We start from the raw sequence: 16076 nt of genomic DNA on the forward strand, positions 1-16076 counted from the left end.
CCCCTAGGTAAGTAAGTGAAGCATTAAATACCTCTACACAAATGGGAAAAAGGGGCGTCTGGAAAGCAGTATATACTAATGTCCAAAGTATGGGAAACAAGGTTTTAGATGTTGAGGCTGTGATGGAAGAGGCTGATTTGGATTTAGTGGCAATCACAGAGACAGAATTCACAGAGATCCATGACTGGGATATAGTTATACCGGGCTATGTTGTGTTCAGGAAAGACAGGATAGGAAGGGAGGGGGAGTGGCATTATATATTAAAGATAATATTAAAGCCAACAATTGCAGGGCCTACAGGGTAAGGAAGAAGCACTGTGTGTCAATCTGGAAAGAGGAAATGGCAAATGTATTTACAGTGGTGTGATATACTGGTCTCCTTCACAGGCAGAAGTGGACAGAGATGAGATTTAATCGAAGACATTCAGTATATAGTTGTGAAAGGGGAAGTACTACTAATAGGTGATTTTAATATGCCGGACACTTTGATTGGGTCTTCCCTGCTGTTGGGGGTCCTCTAGAAGCAAGGGAATCTTGGATTCTCTACAGGAGGAACTATTCCAGCAGTTAGTAATGGAACCCACGTGGGATGGGGTCATACTGGACTTAGTGCTTACTGATATTATAGTAAGTGATCACCTGGCATCTAGTGATCACCAGATTGTGTGGTTTAATATTAAGATAGGTGTGGAGAGGATTCATTCAACATTGAAGATTCTAGACTTCAAAAAGCCTAACTTTATTCCGATGGGGGAAAGCAGTGGGCAAAACTGAAATGAGCTATTTTAAGGGCAACAAACCTTTTTGTTAGGAAAGTAAATAAAATTAAGAGGAAAAGGAGGCCACTTTGATTCTCAAAAGTAGTAGCTGAAAAGGTAAGGAAAAGAGGTTAGCCTTTATAAACTACAAGAGATTGCAGAAAGAAGAAGACAGGAAACAATATCTGGAAAAGCTAAGAGAAGCTGATAGAAAAGCAAAAATGCAAATGGAAGAAACAAAATAGACAATACGGTAAGATGGGGGACAAGACGTTTTTTTTAGATATGTTAGTGATAGGAGAAAGTGCAAAAGTGGCATTGTGAGGCTCAAAGGTGAAGTGGAGGAATATGTAGAGGCTGATAAAGATAAAGCGGAATTGCTTAACACAGTGGTTCCCAAACCTGGTCCTTGAGGCCACCCAGCCAGTCAGGTTTTCAGGATATCCATAGTTAATGGAAAAAGTATTTACATTGGTGTGATATACAGAACTCCAACATAATCAGAAGAAATGGACAGACATTAACATATCGTACTGCTAACCCGGCCGGGACACACAGGAGCAAGAGCCCAATGCAGTGGCAGCCTGCCTGAGCCGCCTTCTGCTTTCCTGCCATGGAAATCTTGCCGACACGGAGGCACTACCACCAGGCCCCCCTTGGAGGCTGGGCCTGGAGAATTTTGCCCCCACTCTTGGCAACCCTGATAGTGGTAAGTAGAGTGCTCCGAGGAAAAGGATGTTATCAGTGGTGTACCGCAGGGATCCGTCCTTGGGCCAGCTGTTTTTAACATCTTTGTAAGTGGTATTGTGGAAGGACTGTCTGGTAAGGATTGTCTGTGCAGATGAAACCAAAGTTTGTAATAAGGTAGACACCCAGAGGGCATGAAAAGTATGCAGAAGGATCTGCTGAAGCTTGAAGAATGGTCCACCAGTTGGCAACTCACATATAATGCTAGAAAATGCAGCGTCATACACTTAGGTTACAAAAATACAAGGGAAAAGTATAGTATAGGGCAGTGATGGCGAACCTTTCAGAGCCCGAGTGCCCAAACAGCAACCCAAAATCTAATTATTTATCGCAAAGTGCCGGTACTCATTATGGGCGGAGTCACCACATATGACTCCACCCCTATGATAACCACACCCCTTACACCAGCCATGGCGCATATAAACGGACATCATTGAAAATATTATACTAGTATAGGAGAAAAAAATAACATGATTTTCTTCCATTATAAATCATTTCTGTAAGCTGTTACAGCTCCAGTATACCCAGTGCAAAATAAGACAGCAGATGTAAATTCTCAAATTGGACATATTCCAAACACTAAAATGAAAATAAAATGATTTTTTTCTACCTTTGTTGTCTCTGATTCTGCTGCTCTCTTAACTCTGTTTCCAGGGCTTCCTTTCCATTTCTTTCTTTACTTTCCTCCTTTCTTCTTCATTTCTTGCCCTCCATCCATGTCCAGCCACCCTCCTCTTCCCTCCAGCCACCCATGTCCAGCCACCCTCCTCTCCCCCCTGCCTGCCCGCCCTCCCAGCACCAGGCAGGCCTCCCTCCCACCCAGCACCAGGCCTGCCTCCCTCCCTCCCAGCACCCAGTAGCTCCCAGCACCAGGTCTCCCTCCCACCCACCTAGCACCAGGCCACCCTCCCAGCATCAGGCCTCCCTTCCACCCACCCAGCACCAGGCCTGCCTCCCTCCCTCCCAGCACCAGGCCTCCTTCCCATCCAGCACACAGTAGCACCCAGCCTGCCTCCCTCCCAAACCGACGAAGCACCAGGCCACCCTCCCTCCCAGCACCCAGTAGCACCCAGCACCGGGCCTGCCTGCCTCCCTCCCTCCCTCCCAGCACCAGGCCTGCTTCCCTCCCAAACCAACGAAGCACCAGGCCTGCCTGCTTCCCTCCCTCCCAGCACCAGTGCTCACCGTCCCTCCCTCCATCCCTCCTCCCAGCACCAGGCCTCCCTCCCATCCAGCACCCAGTAGCACCAGGCCTGCCTGCCTCCCTCCCAGCACCCAGTAGCACCCAGCCTGCCTGCCTCCCTCCCTCCCAGCACCAGGCCTGCTTCCCTCCCAAACCGCCGAAGCACCAGCCAGCACCTCCCAGCACCATCGTTCGCCCTCCCTCCCTCCCTCCCAGTACCAGCGCTCGCCCTCCTCCTTCGAAATTGAAAAGGCGTCGGCAGCTACAGCGAAACGCGGCATGTAAAAACAATATCAGCATGCAGTTTTGTTTAGACAGGAAAGCACTCTTGTTCACTTTACTGGGGAGTGAATACCATCCACATTTAGAGTAACCACAGTTAGGTCAGACATATTCCCACAGCAGAATGGAAGGCCTTATACAGCAGTGAGTAGAATTGCTCCTACGGAGCCCCACAGGAAGACATTGACTCCTCTCCACACTGGTAAACACAAGTCCAGCCCGACCCACCATACTAGCATTGCAACTCCGAGACAGCTACAGAACACCCTCCCCATCATACCATTTGTACACACTTCCAGTCTCCTTTTCAACTACCCCTCCCATCCATCCCCTCTTCCGCCTAGCCTAGCCTCCCCTCCTCATCCCCCCAACAAATCCTTGGGCATTGAGCCTCCTCTCATAACCAAGCAGAAGTCACCTGGAGCTTCTCTCTCAAACACGGTAAAAAAACATCTTCCAGCCAGTGAGGAACAACTTAAACTTAAAAGACAATGGGTGGGGGGTGTATTTCTCTGCTTTTAGTGGGAGGAAGAGGGGCCTGGCCATTCTAATGCACAAACAGATGCCATAAACAGGTTCAAGACAAGGAGGGCAAATCTGTTATACTCTTGGAGGATTTGTGGGGGGTGAAGTTCAGTGGCGTTCCTAGGTGGGGGCGGTCCGCCCCGGGTGCACGCCATTGGGGGGGGGGGGTGCCACGCGCGCCTGGCCCCCGTTCGTTCCATGCTTCTTCTCAGCCCCGGGGCAGAGAAGAAGCATGGAACGAACGAAAGACAGGCGCACGCGGTACTCCCCCAGCGGCATGCACCCGGGGGGTTCTTTCGCGGGGGGGTGTCCTTTCACCAGGGGGGGTCACGCTGCATCCAGGGGGGGCGGGGCGCATCTGCAATTCGCCCCGGGTGTCAGCCCCCCTAGGAACGCCACTGGTAAAGTTGATCCTGTGTGCTAGATATGCTCCCAACGTGTATAATCACAGATATTTCTCCTTCCTGATGGCTCAACTGGCAGGACACCCAGGATATAAAGTGATTGTGGGCAGGGACTTCAACATAACCGCTGATCCTGTAATAGATTGCAAACCCCCTAAGAAAAGATTACACAATCATAATAACAAGGGAGTGAATTTTTTGGCTCAGCAACTAGAGTTACTGGATGCTTGGAGAACCATGCATCCGTAAGATCATGACTATACCTTCTATTCTATGCACATAATGTCTATGAAAATTAGATTTCTTATTAGTGGGCATGATTCTTTTTTCTGGGGTATATAAAGGGCTGTCGTACACCCATCCAGGGTCTCAGACCATGCCCCAGTGGGTATATCCTTGAATTTTACGAGACCACATTTGGATCGGTCATGGTGGCTGGTGCCTAATTTGTATGAGGACCCAGAATTTTGCATTTTTTAAGAGCCAAATGGCTGGATTATTGTGTGGAGAATGATACCCCTGAGGTGAACCCTATTATCTTTTGGTATGCCTCGAAGGCGGTGCTACGGGGGCATATTATATCTTATGTGTCTCACCAGAAGAAAGAACAGGAGAAAGACTTGCTCGATTTGACTAGGCGGCTTCAGGCTTTTAGAAGCACCCATATTAATCGTTTGGACACAGTCTCCAAGTTGGAATACCAGGATATTAAGAAGCAGCTTAAAACCCTTTTGAACAAAAAAGCTGAACACTCCTTCTATTATCAGCGGTACTACTTACCACTACTACTATTTAGCATTTCTATAGCGCTACAAGGCATACGCAGCGCTGCACAAACATAGAAGAAAGACAGTCCCTGCTCAAACAGCTTACAATCTAATAGACAAAAAATAAAGTAAGCAAATCAAATCAATTAATGTGAACGGGAAGGAAGAGAGGAGGATAGGTGGAGGCGAGTGGTTACAAGTGGTTACGAGTCAAAAGCAATGTTAAAGAGGTGGGCTTTCAGTCTAGATTTAAAGGTGGCCAAGGATGGGGCAAGACGTAGGGGCTCAGGAAGTTTATTCCAGGCTTAGGGTGCAGCGAGACAGAAGGCGCGAAGTCTGGAGTTGGCAGTAGTGGAGAAGGGAACAGATAAGAAGGATTTATCCATGGAGCGGAGTGCACGGGAAGGGGTGTAGGGAAGGACGAGTGTTGAGAGATACTGGGGAGCAGCAGAGTGAGTACATTTATAGGTTAGTAGAAGAAGTTTGAACAGGATGCGAAAACGGATAGGGAGCCAGTGAAGGGTCTTGAGGAGAGGGGTAGTATGAGTAAAGCGACCCTGGCGGAAGATGAGACGGGCAGCAGAGTTTTGAACCGACTGGAGAGGGGAGAGGTGACTAAGTGGGAGGCCAGCAAGAAGCAGATTGCACTAGTCTAAACGAGAGGTGACAAGGGTGTGGATGAGGGTTTTGGTAGAATGCTCGGAAAGAAAGGGGCGGATTTTACGGATGTTGTAAAGAAAGAAACGACAGGTCTTGGCAATCTGCTGGATATGAGCAGAGAAGGAGAGAGAAGAGTCAAAGATGACCCCAAGGTTTCGAGCTGAGGAGACAGGGAGAATGAGAGAGCCATCAACAGAAATAGAAAACGGGGGGAGCGGGGAGGTGGGTTTGGGTGGGAAAATGAGAAGCTCGGTTTTGGTCATATTTAATTTCAGGTGGCGTTGAGACATCCAGACAGCAATGTCAGACAAGCACGCTGAAGCTTCATCGATAGGGAGGCAAGACTGGCAAATTCATGGCCAATCTGTTCCCACCCCCACCCCCAAAAAAAAGAAACAACTGGTTACGTTCATAAGAGATAGGACAGGGAGGAGATATGCTAAAGATGACCGAGTGGTGACTCAATTTGTTCAGTACTATTCCGCCTTGTATAGTAAAAGAGATTTAAACTCTGCTGATCTGGAGGCTTTCTTCCAAGGCCTGGACCTGCTGAGGTTTGCTGCAGATCATTTGCAGACACGTAGTGTGCCCTTAACTGCAGAAGAACTGATCACCAGCATTAAATCTTTTAAACTCACTAAGGCCCTAGGGCCTGATGGGCTGGGACCGGAATACTATAAAATCTTGCAAGACCTGGTTCCCCCATCTCTTGGTATGATGTGCAACACTGTAGTGGAGGGAAATATGGGGATGCCAGAGCATGTGGCTTATGTGGTTCTGCTTTCCAAGCCAGGTAAGGACCCAGAGCAGGTAGGGTCCTATCGTCCTATCTTCTTGTTGAACCAGGACATGAAACATATAGTAACATAGTAACATAGTAGATGACGGCAGAAAAAAAGACCTGCACGGTCCATCCAGTCTGCCCAACAAGATAACTCATATTTGCTACTTTTTGTGTATACCCTACTTTGATTTGTACCTGTGCTCTTCAGGGCACAGACCGTATAAGTCTGCCCAGCACTATCCCCACCTCCCAACCATCAGCCCTGCCTCCCAATCACCGGCTCTGGCACAGACCGTATAAGTCTGCCCAGCACTATCCCCGCCTCCCAACCACCAGCCCCGCCTCCTGATCTTGACTAAGCTCCTGAGGATCCATTCCTTCGGCACAGGATTCCTTTATGCTTATCCCACGCATGTTTGAATTCCGTTACCGTTTTCATTTCCACCACCTCCCGCGGGAGGGCATTCCAAGCATCCACTACTCTCTCTGTGAAAAAATACTTCCTGACATTTTTCTTGAGTCTGCCCCCCTTCAATCTCATTTCATGTCCTCTCGTTCTACCATCTTCCCATCTCCGGAAAAGGTTAGTTTACGGATTAATACCTTTCAAATATTTGAACGTCTGTATCATATCACCCCTGTTTCTCCTTTCCTCCAGAGTATACATGTTTAGTTCAGCAAGTCTCTCCTCATACGTCTTGTAACGCAAATCCCATACCATTCTCGTAGCTTTTCTTTGCACCGCTTTGATTCTTTTTACATCCTTAACAAGATACGGCCTCCAAAACTGAACACAATACTCCAGGTGGGGCCTCACCAACGACTTATACAGGGGCATCAACACTTCCTTTCTTCTGCTGATCACACCTCTCTCTATACAGCCTAGCAACCTTCTCGTTACGGCCACCGCCTTGTCACACTGTTTCGTCGCCTTCAAATCCTCAGATACTATCACCCCAAGATCCCTCTCTCCGCCCGTACCTATCAGACTCTCCCCGCCTAACACATACGTCTCGCGTGGATTTCTATTCCCTAAGTGCATCACTTTGCATTTCTTTGCATTGAATTTTAATTGCCAAACCTTAGACCATTCTTCTAGCTTCCTCAGATCCTTTTTCATGTTTTCCACTCCCTCCCGGGTGTCCACTCTGTTACAGATCTTAGTATCATCCGCAAATAGGCAAATTTTACCTTCTAAGCCTTCGGCAATGTCACTCACAAATATATTGAACAGAATCGGCTCCAGCACTGATCCCTGAGGCACTCCACTACTCACTTTTCTGTCCTCCGAGCGAATTCCATTCACCACCACCCTCTGGCGTCTGTCCGTCAACCAGTTCCTAATCCAGTTCACCACTTCAGGTCCTATCTTCAGCCCATCCAGTTTATTTAAGAGCCTCCTGTGGGGAACCGTGTCAAAAGCCTTGCTGAAATCTAAGTAGATTACGTCCATAGCACGTCAACGGTTCAATTCTCCAGTCACCCAATCAAAGAATTCAATGAGATTCGTTTGGCACGATTTCCCTTTCGTAAAACCATGTTGTCTCGGATCTTGCAACTTATTGGCTTCCAGGAAATTCACTATCCTTTCCTTCAGCATGGCTTCCATTACTTTTCCAATAACCGAAGTGAGGCTTACCGGCCTGTAGTTTCCAGCTTCTTCCCTGTCACCACTTTTGTGAAGAGGGACCACCTCCGCCATTCTCCAATCCCTCAGAACCTTTCCCGTCTGCAAGGATATATTAAACAAATCTTTAAGAGGACCCGCCAAAACCTCTCTGAGCTCCCTCAATATCCTGGGGTGGATCCCATCCGGTCCCATGGCTTTGTTCACCTTTAGCTTTTCAAGTTGTTGATACACACTTTCTTCCGTGAACGGTGCTCTATCCACTTCATTCTCATTTGTACTATTTCCAGTCCATCGTGGTCCTTCTCCAGGATTTTCTTCTGTGAAAACAGAACAAAAGTATCTATTTAGCAAATTTGCTTTTTCTTCATCATTTTCCACATAGCGGTTCGCAGTATCTTTTAGTCTCACAATTCCCTTTTTAGTCATTCTCCTTTCACTAATATACCTGAAGAAATTTTTGTCACCCCTCCTTACATTTCTAGCCATTTGTTCTTCCACTTGCGCTTTTGCCAGTCGTATCTCTCTCTTGGCTTCTTTCATTTTCATCCAGTATTCCTCCATGTGTTCCTTTTCTTGAGTTTTTCTGTTTTTCTGGAACACCAACTCTTTAGCCTTTATTTTCTCAACCACTTGCTTGGAGAACCATATCGGTTTCCTTTTTCTCTTGCTTTTATTTACTTTCCTTACATAAAGGTTCGTGGCCCTATTTATAGCTTCTTTCAGCCTGGACCACTGTCCTTCCACTTCTTGTACTTCCTCCCAGCCCATCATCTCCTTCCTCAGGTATTCCCCCATTTTACTAAAGTCAGAAGTTGCTGGCTGCCACCCTGGCCCGTCAGCTCAATGCTTATTTACTGTTGATTATTCACCCTGACCAGGTGAGTTTTGTCCCAGGGAGATACACCTCAATGAGTGTCATGAAAGTGATGGAGAAAGCCATTAATAGTATCTCCTGGGAGTATCTCTTTTGCACGATGAGTAAATATGAGTTGGGGGTAACTTCACTGCCTGGGTACAGGCAATGTACATGAAACCCTGTGCTCGTCTTTTGCTTAATGGGAAGCTGACAGCCCTTTTCGAGTTGCATAGGAGAACAAGACAGGGCTGCCCTTTATCCCCCCCCCCCTTTTATTTTTGTTGGCCAATGAACCTTTGGTTACAAAGATATGGACCGTGAACACCTTTCAGGGCCTAATGGTGGGGGAGGAGGGGTGAATGTCATATTAGTCTATTTGCTGAAGATATCCTACTCTATCTTGCACAGGCCCAACTCCATTTGGATCCAGCGCTGGATATCATGAGGGCTTTTGGGTCTCTCTCAGGACTCAGAGTTAACTGTGATGTCTGAACTTCTTCTACCAGCAGGGGGAGGGGGTCAGCATCCTGGCATACCACACTGGCTATCCCTCCCACCACAAAGCCTATGCAGTACTTGGGGGATATACCTCAGCACGAGCCTGGCTACTATGTATCGATCCAATATCCTGCGCCATCTGGAAAGCATTAAAAAATTGTGCCAGGCTGGAAAGATCTCCCTTTGTCGCTCCTTGGTCGAATAGCCTTAGTGAAAATGATTATGGTCCTTAAGTTGCTCTATCCACTTCAAACAATACCCATATGGATAGCACGATGAGAGGAGTTTAAATTTCACTCCATCATCTCTAAGTTTATTTGGAGGGCAAGGGCACTGAGGATCAGTATGGTCAATTCTGGTTAAAACGAGAGGGAGTCTTAATCTATCCGCTATTAGGGCATACAGTGTTGCTGCACTGGTACGTTAGATCCATGGAGGGTACATGGGCTGGCTGAAATTCTTCCCAACATGGTGGGTGGAGGGTTGGACCCTGCTCTTCCATTTTTTCAATCTCCTCCACGCCCAAGAAGGCCTGGCCTTGAAGCACCGTTCTAAGCTTCTTTTTGTGACTCCATTGCAGAAGGCCTGGAGATGGTGCAGCCTTCTGGAGATGATTTCAAGGCTGCTCTTTGTATCTCCTTTTTTTGCAACTAGAGGGCAACTATAATTTTCTACCAGGTTGGGGTAGGTTGGCATTCAGGGAATGGACATTTAGGGGATGCTCCTCATTGCACCAACTGACAGTCTTGGGGAGGAGCAGCTTCCCAGCTTTTTCCCTGGTGCAACAGAAATAGTGATTGCACAATACCTATCTTTTTTCCTATTTTCATCTCTGCCATTACTACAAAACCGTGTCCAGGAACACACCAGGAGATTGGTCTTTGAGTAAGCTGGATATCGTGTTCACCCAAAAGCCATCCTCTCTTAACAAATTATCCTACCGGTATAAACTTAACAAGCTGTATACCTGAGGTTCGGGACTTGCCACCCTACCGGCGAGATGGCAGACAGACCTTAACCAACAGATTACTGAACAACAATTTTTAGAACTTTTTGAAGTTCTGGGTGGTTATGTTAAATCTGCAGATTTGCAGGAGACCCAATACAAAATCTTGCATAGATATTATCTGACTTGGGCTAAGGGAGCTCAGTTAGATCTCTGGGATAGTAATGTGTGTCTCACATGTAAACACCTATTTGGTACATATGTCTATTCCTTTCTGGAGTGTCCTCAGTTGTCTACCTGTAATCAGGCAATCGCTCATATTGAAGCTATGCTATCTTGTTCAGAAGAGTGGAATTAAGGGACATTGTTAGTGGGGGCTCAAATCTGTTTGGAAGTGCACGTATTGACTACACTAAAATGTCGATTTATATATAATCCTATACTACTTATTAAAAAGGTGATTCTGGTGTATTGGATATCAGAAGACCCTCCGCCTATTCAATAGTGGATGGCTAAAATGCAGGAGTTAGCTAACTTTGAAATTCTTGATTACCAGAGGTCCCACCACATGGACAAAGTTATGCTGTCCTGTGTTGAACTTTCACAGACACAGGGAGGGGCTTTTTGTCCCTGGGATCTATCTGAGACAGCAGGGGAGGGGGGAGTGAATGTGTGTATGTGTGTGTGGGGTGTAAGTATGTGATGCAGGGGGTGTGAATGGTGCACATTGGGTGAGTGGCAGGATGGATGTTGGCGGGGTAGCCTATATGTATGCAAAAGGTACCGGTGGTCGAGGTGGACAGTGAAGGTTTGAGATGCCACCCTAGACTTCCCCTATTTTGATGCTGGACAGGGGTCTCTTCTGGGCTTAGGGGACAAGGCAAGTGATGACTCTTGGTATGCATTTTCCTTTTCTTCACACTTTTGTTACCGTCCTTGCTGATGTAATGTTTGTTTGCTTTTGGCTGTTTATTCTATCTACTGGCTTTAAATATTTAAAAGAAATAAACGAAGACCACTCTTCGCCCCGGTCCCCCCCCCAGCATGTGGATACACGGAGAACTGCCCCCAAGCATATTGTGGAAACATGGAGGACCACCTCCCACTCCCCCCCCCCAGACATGTGGATACATGGAGGACCACCCTCTCAACCCCAAACTCAAGCATGTGGAATACATGGAGGACCACTCTCCCACCCCCACTTCCCTAGCATGTGGATACATGGAAGACTGCTCTGAGTTGTGGATATATGGAGGACCCCCCCCAAACCATGTGCATATATGGAGGGCCAAACCCCCTTCAAGCACTTCCCACTGAGAACAAGTTAGCTGGCTGCCTGAGCCTCTCCCCAGAAAAAACCTCCCTATAAGTCCTGAAAGCCTCCCACTACCTGTCATTGCTTCCTGTGCCGGCTCCACAGTTCACAAAGTGGTGGCTGCAAACTCTTGCAGTCATGCGAACTGGCACAGGAAGCAGCAACTGGGGATTAGAGAGTTGCACGGGGACAGAAATTTCACTTGTCCCTGCTGGAATCTAACTTGGCCCCTGTACTAAAATAACCTGACTTGTGGTAAAATAACCCAACCTTTGCCATTGTTCTGGAAATGAAAGATATCAGAAATGCACATTTCCTAAACCTGACACGGTCCGGTTGATAAATAAAATATTTTTTTTCTAGCTTTGAAGTCCGAACATATTATTTTTCCATTTGATTTTCTCCATTTTTTCCCCCCTGCCTTTCCAAGGTCTTTTGTTCATTTGGCATTTTTTCTTTCTCCATGTCTGCTATCCATCTTGCCTGTGTCCCTATCTGTCCTGTCCAGCACCTCTCTTCTGTGTCCTGTTCCAGTCTACTCATGGGTCCAGCTCATCTCCCTCCAGCTCCTCATGCTATGTAAGCCACTTTGAGCCTGCAAATAGGTGGGAAAATGTGGGATACAAATGTAACAAATAAATAAAGATATATGCATACTTTCCCTTTGGAAATTACCCCAAAGTACAAGCAGAACTTTACAACTGCTATTTAATATAAATAATGTTGCCAGTTTATGTGTCTTATAAAGTACGTCCCTTGCCTAAGGACACCTACTTGTACAAATTTAGGTGCATATAGTACAAACAAGAATTGAGAGATCAGAAGGAGGGGGGTATGGAGGAAGAGCTGGTGTTTGGAACATGGGATATTACATACTTACCCATCCAAGAAGAAGAATCTCAACTGGATAGATTGGATGGGTCAATTCAACTTTACCCAAAGTTATTTACTAGGGGGGGTCTTTTACTAAGGTGCGCTGAAATTTGGCCTGCGGTAGTGTAGACACTTGTTTTGGGCACACGCAGAATCATTTTTCAGCACACCTGCAAAAAAAAAAAAGCCTTTTAAAAATCTTTGCTGAAAATGGACGTGCAGCAAAATGAAAATTGCAGCGTGTCCATTTTGGATCTGAGACCTTACCACCAGCCACTGACCTAGCGGTAAAGTCTCACGCGGTTACCGGGCGGCAATGACCTATGCGCATCAAATGCCACTTGATGCATGCCCAATTCGTGCATCTGAAAAAAAATTTAATTTTTCGGACATGCGCCAAAAATGAAATTACCGCAAGAGCCACGCGGTAGCTCCATTTTGGCACGCGTAGACGCTTATGCAGCTTAGTAAAAGGGCCCCCTAGATTAATCCTAACTTCTCTGGGCCAGGAGGTGGCTCAGGGATATTCAATGGCACTTAACTGATCAGTGCTGCTGACTATGCCCACTCCTAACTTTACGCACGGAACATGTTCTTCTCTAACATGTATAAATTTCAGGAATGACCGGCCCTTCCTCTAGGTGCCGGCGGCAGTGTGGAGTGCTGGGCACGTTCAAGCATATGTGGTGGGACTATGATAAGATTCAGCATATATGGGATGCAGTTTGGGAAGTTGGTAATAGGGTACCTCCCAACACCTATGATCGGTGTTATGAGATGACCGTGCTACATGTACAAGCTACTGATCCAGCTCTGTTCATGGATAGAACTCATATTTTCTCATTCTTACTTTTGGCAGCCAGATTGGTTATAGCACAGTACTGGAAGCAACCCCTCCCCCCCCCCCACCCCAAAGTACTTGACTGGATTGCAAAACTACATTACATTATAGAAGGGGAGATGTTTCAAGTGATGATACAGGGACATTTCTTGCCTCAGAGTCTAATACTTGAAGACTTTTATTAACTTAATATGTATTAGATTTGTTGATGTTTTTTCATGATGACTACCTGTATGCATATGCGTGTGTAGGTTTTTATTCCCCCCCTCTTTCTCTTCTTCTAAGGGTCCTGTTATATCAATACATTTGTTTCTCTGTTGTTGTTGCCTGTTTTTAGAGTGTTTGTTTGATATGGCAATGTCTCTTTTAACATGCTGTTATATGTTAAATTTAATAAAATCTAATAAAGATTGAATTATAAAAAATAAAAAAATAAAAACTTTCAGGAATGCCCATGAGCTGACCACAGCCACACCCCCTTTTGAGATTCACGTGATAGAATTTACAGACTATTTTATTAAAAAAACACTTAGCAAGTGGTGTGCGTAAATTCAAATTAGTGCCAATAATTGCTTAACATCTACTTATCAGCACTGATTGGCTAATTAACCAATTGAATTGCTTGTGCAAATCAGAATACGCTCAAGATTGTGCACAACTCAAGTCGCACTATATAGAATTTGGGATTTAGCGGTAATTTTTAGCCCGCTAACCGGTTAAGTAACTGTATAAAGTTGGAACATAAACGCTGCTCTAACTTTATGCAATCTGAATATTGGCAGGTGCCCAGTTCTTCCTGGTGACTGCTGAGACCCACAGATTCAGCGTCAGGAGCCACACATACTCTGGCATTGAATATCTAGGGTCAGGTCAGCCCATGGCTGTCCAGCTCAGACGCTACTTCCTGCCACGGGCTGAATATCGGACATTGTATATTTACAAAACAAGTTTAATATATGAAAGTATGAACTCCAAATGTGCACTCTTATACAATTGTTCTGGGAGATGATCATGATAACTGAATTTAATTATCAAAATCTTGAAGGGAGGGGGTTGGCACCAGAGGTCTCAAAGTTAACTGAGAGGGGGGGGGGGGGGTGGGAGAGAGGCTGAAGGTTCACCTAGGGCACCTTCCACAGGCCCTGTCTATAAATAATGCAAATGAAGGCTCACAGTACCAGATCCCAGTATGCTTTCCACTGAGCTGAAAAGAACAGAAGCCAAGAGAACTGAGTAAAACAAAACACCACACCAGAACCAAAGAATACATTATATTTCTCAAGGTCATCAGCACAGACTGCACTATACAAGATGAGTTATAGGTATTCACTATTGCTGTCTCAAAGGGCTCATAATCTGAAATAAGAGCACAGGTGATACTAACTGGCATTCTGCATATAACACTGTAGGACAGCAGATGAGAGGTGACAGAATGGAAGCAGTTCAAATGTTTCAGGCCACCAGCATAGGTGCCAGCTCCGTGGGTGTTTTGAGCACCCTGAATTTTAAGCAAATACCTTCATTTTGTCTACAGAGGGGTAATCTGTGATGGGTTCAGCAGGCCCAAGCATTCTGAAATGCTGACTCCTATGGGCACCAGAGTGCAATATTTGATTTATCTAGGATGTAATTAAAATTACCTCACAAATGACCTCTAGGCCAGGGATGCAGAAGTTCAAGCCTTGAGTGTCACAAATAGGGTAGGTTTTCAGGATATCCCTAATGAATATGCATCAGATAGATTTGTCAACTAGAGGTAGTATCCATACGGATCTCTCTCATGCATATTTATTAGGGATAACCTGAAAACCTGGCCTGTTTGTGACTCTCAAGGCCTGAACTGCAGTTCTTCTCGAGGCGATTTGCATCCAAAATAATAATACAGTTCTAATTGTAGTACGAATGCTGGAAAGAAATGGAATAGCTGTAGGTTGCAAAGAGTTATAAGAACTTTTGAGATCATACAATTCTGAGATCACTTGCCTTTTGTTTTTTTTTTTTTACTGAATTTATAATTTATTTACAAAGAGTAATTGAAAGCAAATACAATGTTCAAACATTAAAGGTAACAAAAAATAGTGCATGAAGTCCACATCACTGGGAACAACTAAAAGACTATAGATAATTATAGAAATAAAATCAAATTCAATATATTCAATTGCAGGCCTAGCATCCTATATAATAATTTGTACCTCTGTCTGGATGCCTGGGTTCGTAACAGTTCCCATTGGTCCGCCCTGGGGATGACGTCACAGGGGGGACCAATGGGAAGTGAGAGGGGAAGGGAACCCACCACCAGCAACCGGAGGTGAGTACAGAATTGCCCCTCCGAGTTCCATGACCCCCTACCTACCTACCTCCCTCCTTCTTCTTCCACTCGCGTCCGAGTTCCACAGCCCCCCTCTCCTCCGAGTTCCACCACCCCGAGTTCCATGCCCCCCACCTCCCTCCCTCCACTCCTGTCCGAGTTCCACGCCCCCCCTCTCTCCCGAGTTCCACCAGCCCGAGCCTCCCTCCTTCTCTCTCTCTGTGGCCTCAGAGTGCAAGCAGGGCATGTGCAGCTGCCCCTCCGCTTCGTAAGTGCCGGCTGTTCTTTAAAACTTTTTATCTCTTGGTCCGCCGGCAACAATGAACTTGAGCAGGCACGGCATGGTGCTTCACACTGCTTTCGCTTCTGTTTCAGCTGTGCCTCTGGTCCCGCCCTCATTTCCTGTTTGCCGAAGGGCGGGACCAGAGGCACAGTTGAAACAGAAGTAAAGCAAAGGCAGTCTGAAGCGCCATTCCTTGCCTGCTCGACTTCACTGCTGCTGGCGGACCACGAGGTAAAAAGTTTTAAAGAACGGCTGGCACTTATGAATGGGAGGGGCAGCTGCACACGTCCTGTTTGCCTTCGGAGGCCACAGAGAGAGAGGGAGGGAGGCGCGGGGTTGTGCAACTCGGATGACAGTGGGTGCATGGAACTTGGAGGGCACGGGCCGAGAAAGGGGGGGGAGGGGGTCCTGGAACT

Source organism: Microcaecilia unicolor, chromosome 1 (genome assembly GCF_901765095.1).
Source record: "Microcaecilia unicolor chromosome 1, aMicUni1.1, whole genome shotgun sequence".
Taxonomy (NCBI): domain Eukaryota; kingdom Metazoa; phylum Chordata; class Amphibia; order Gymnophiona; family Siphonopidae; genus Microcaecilia; species Microcaecilia unicolor.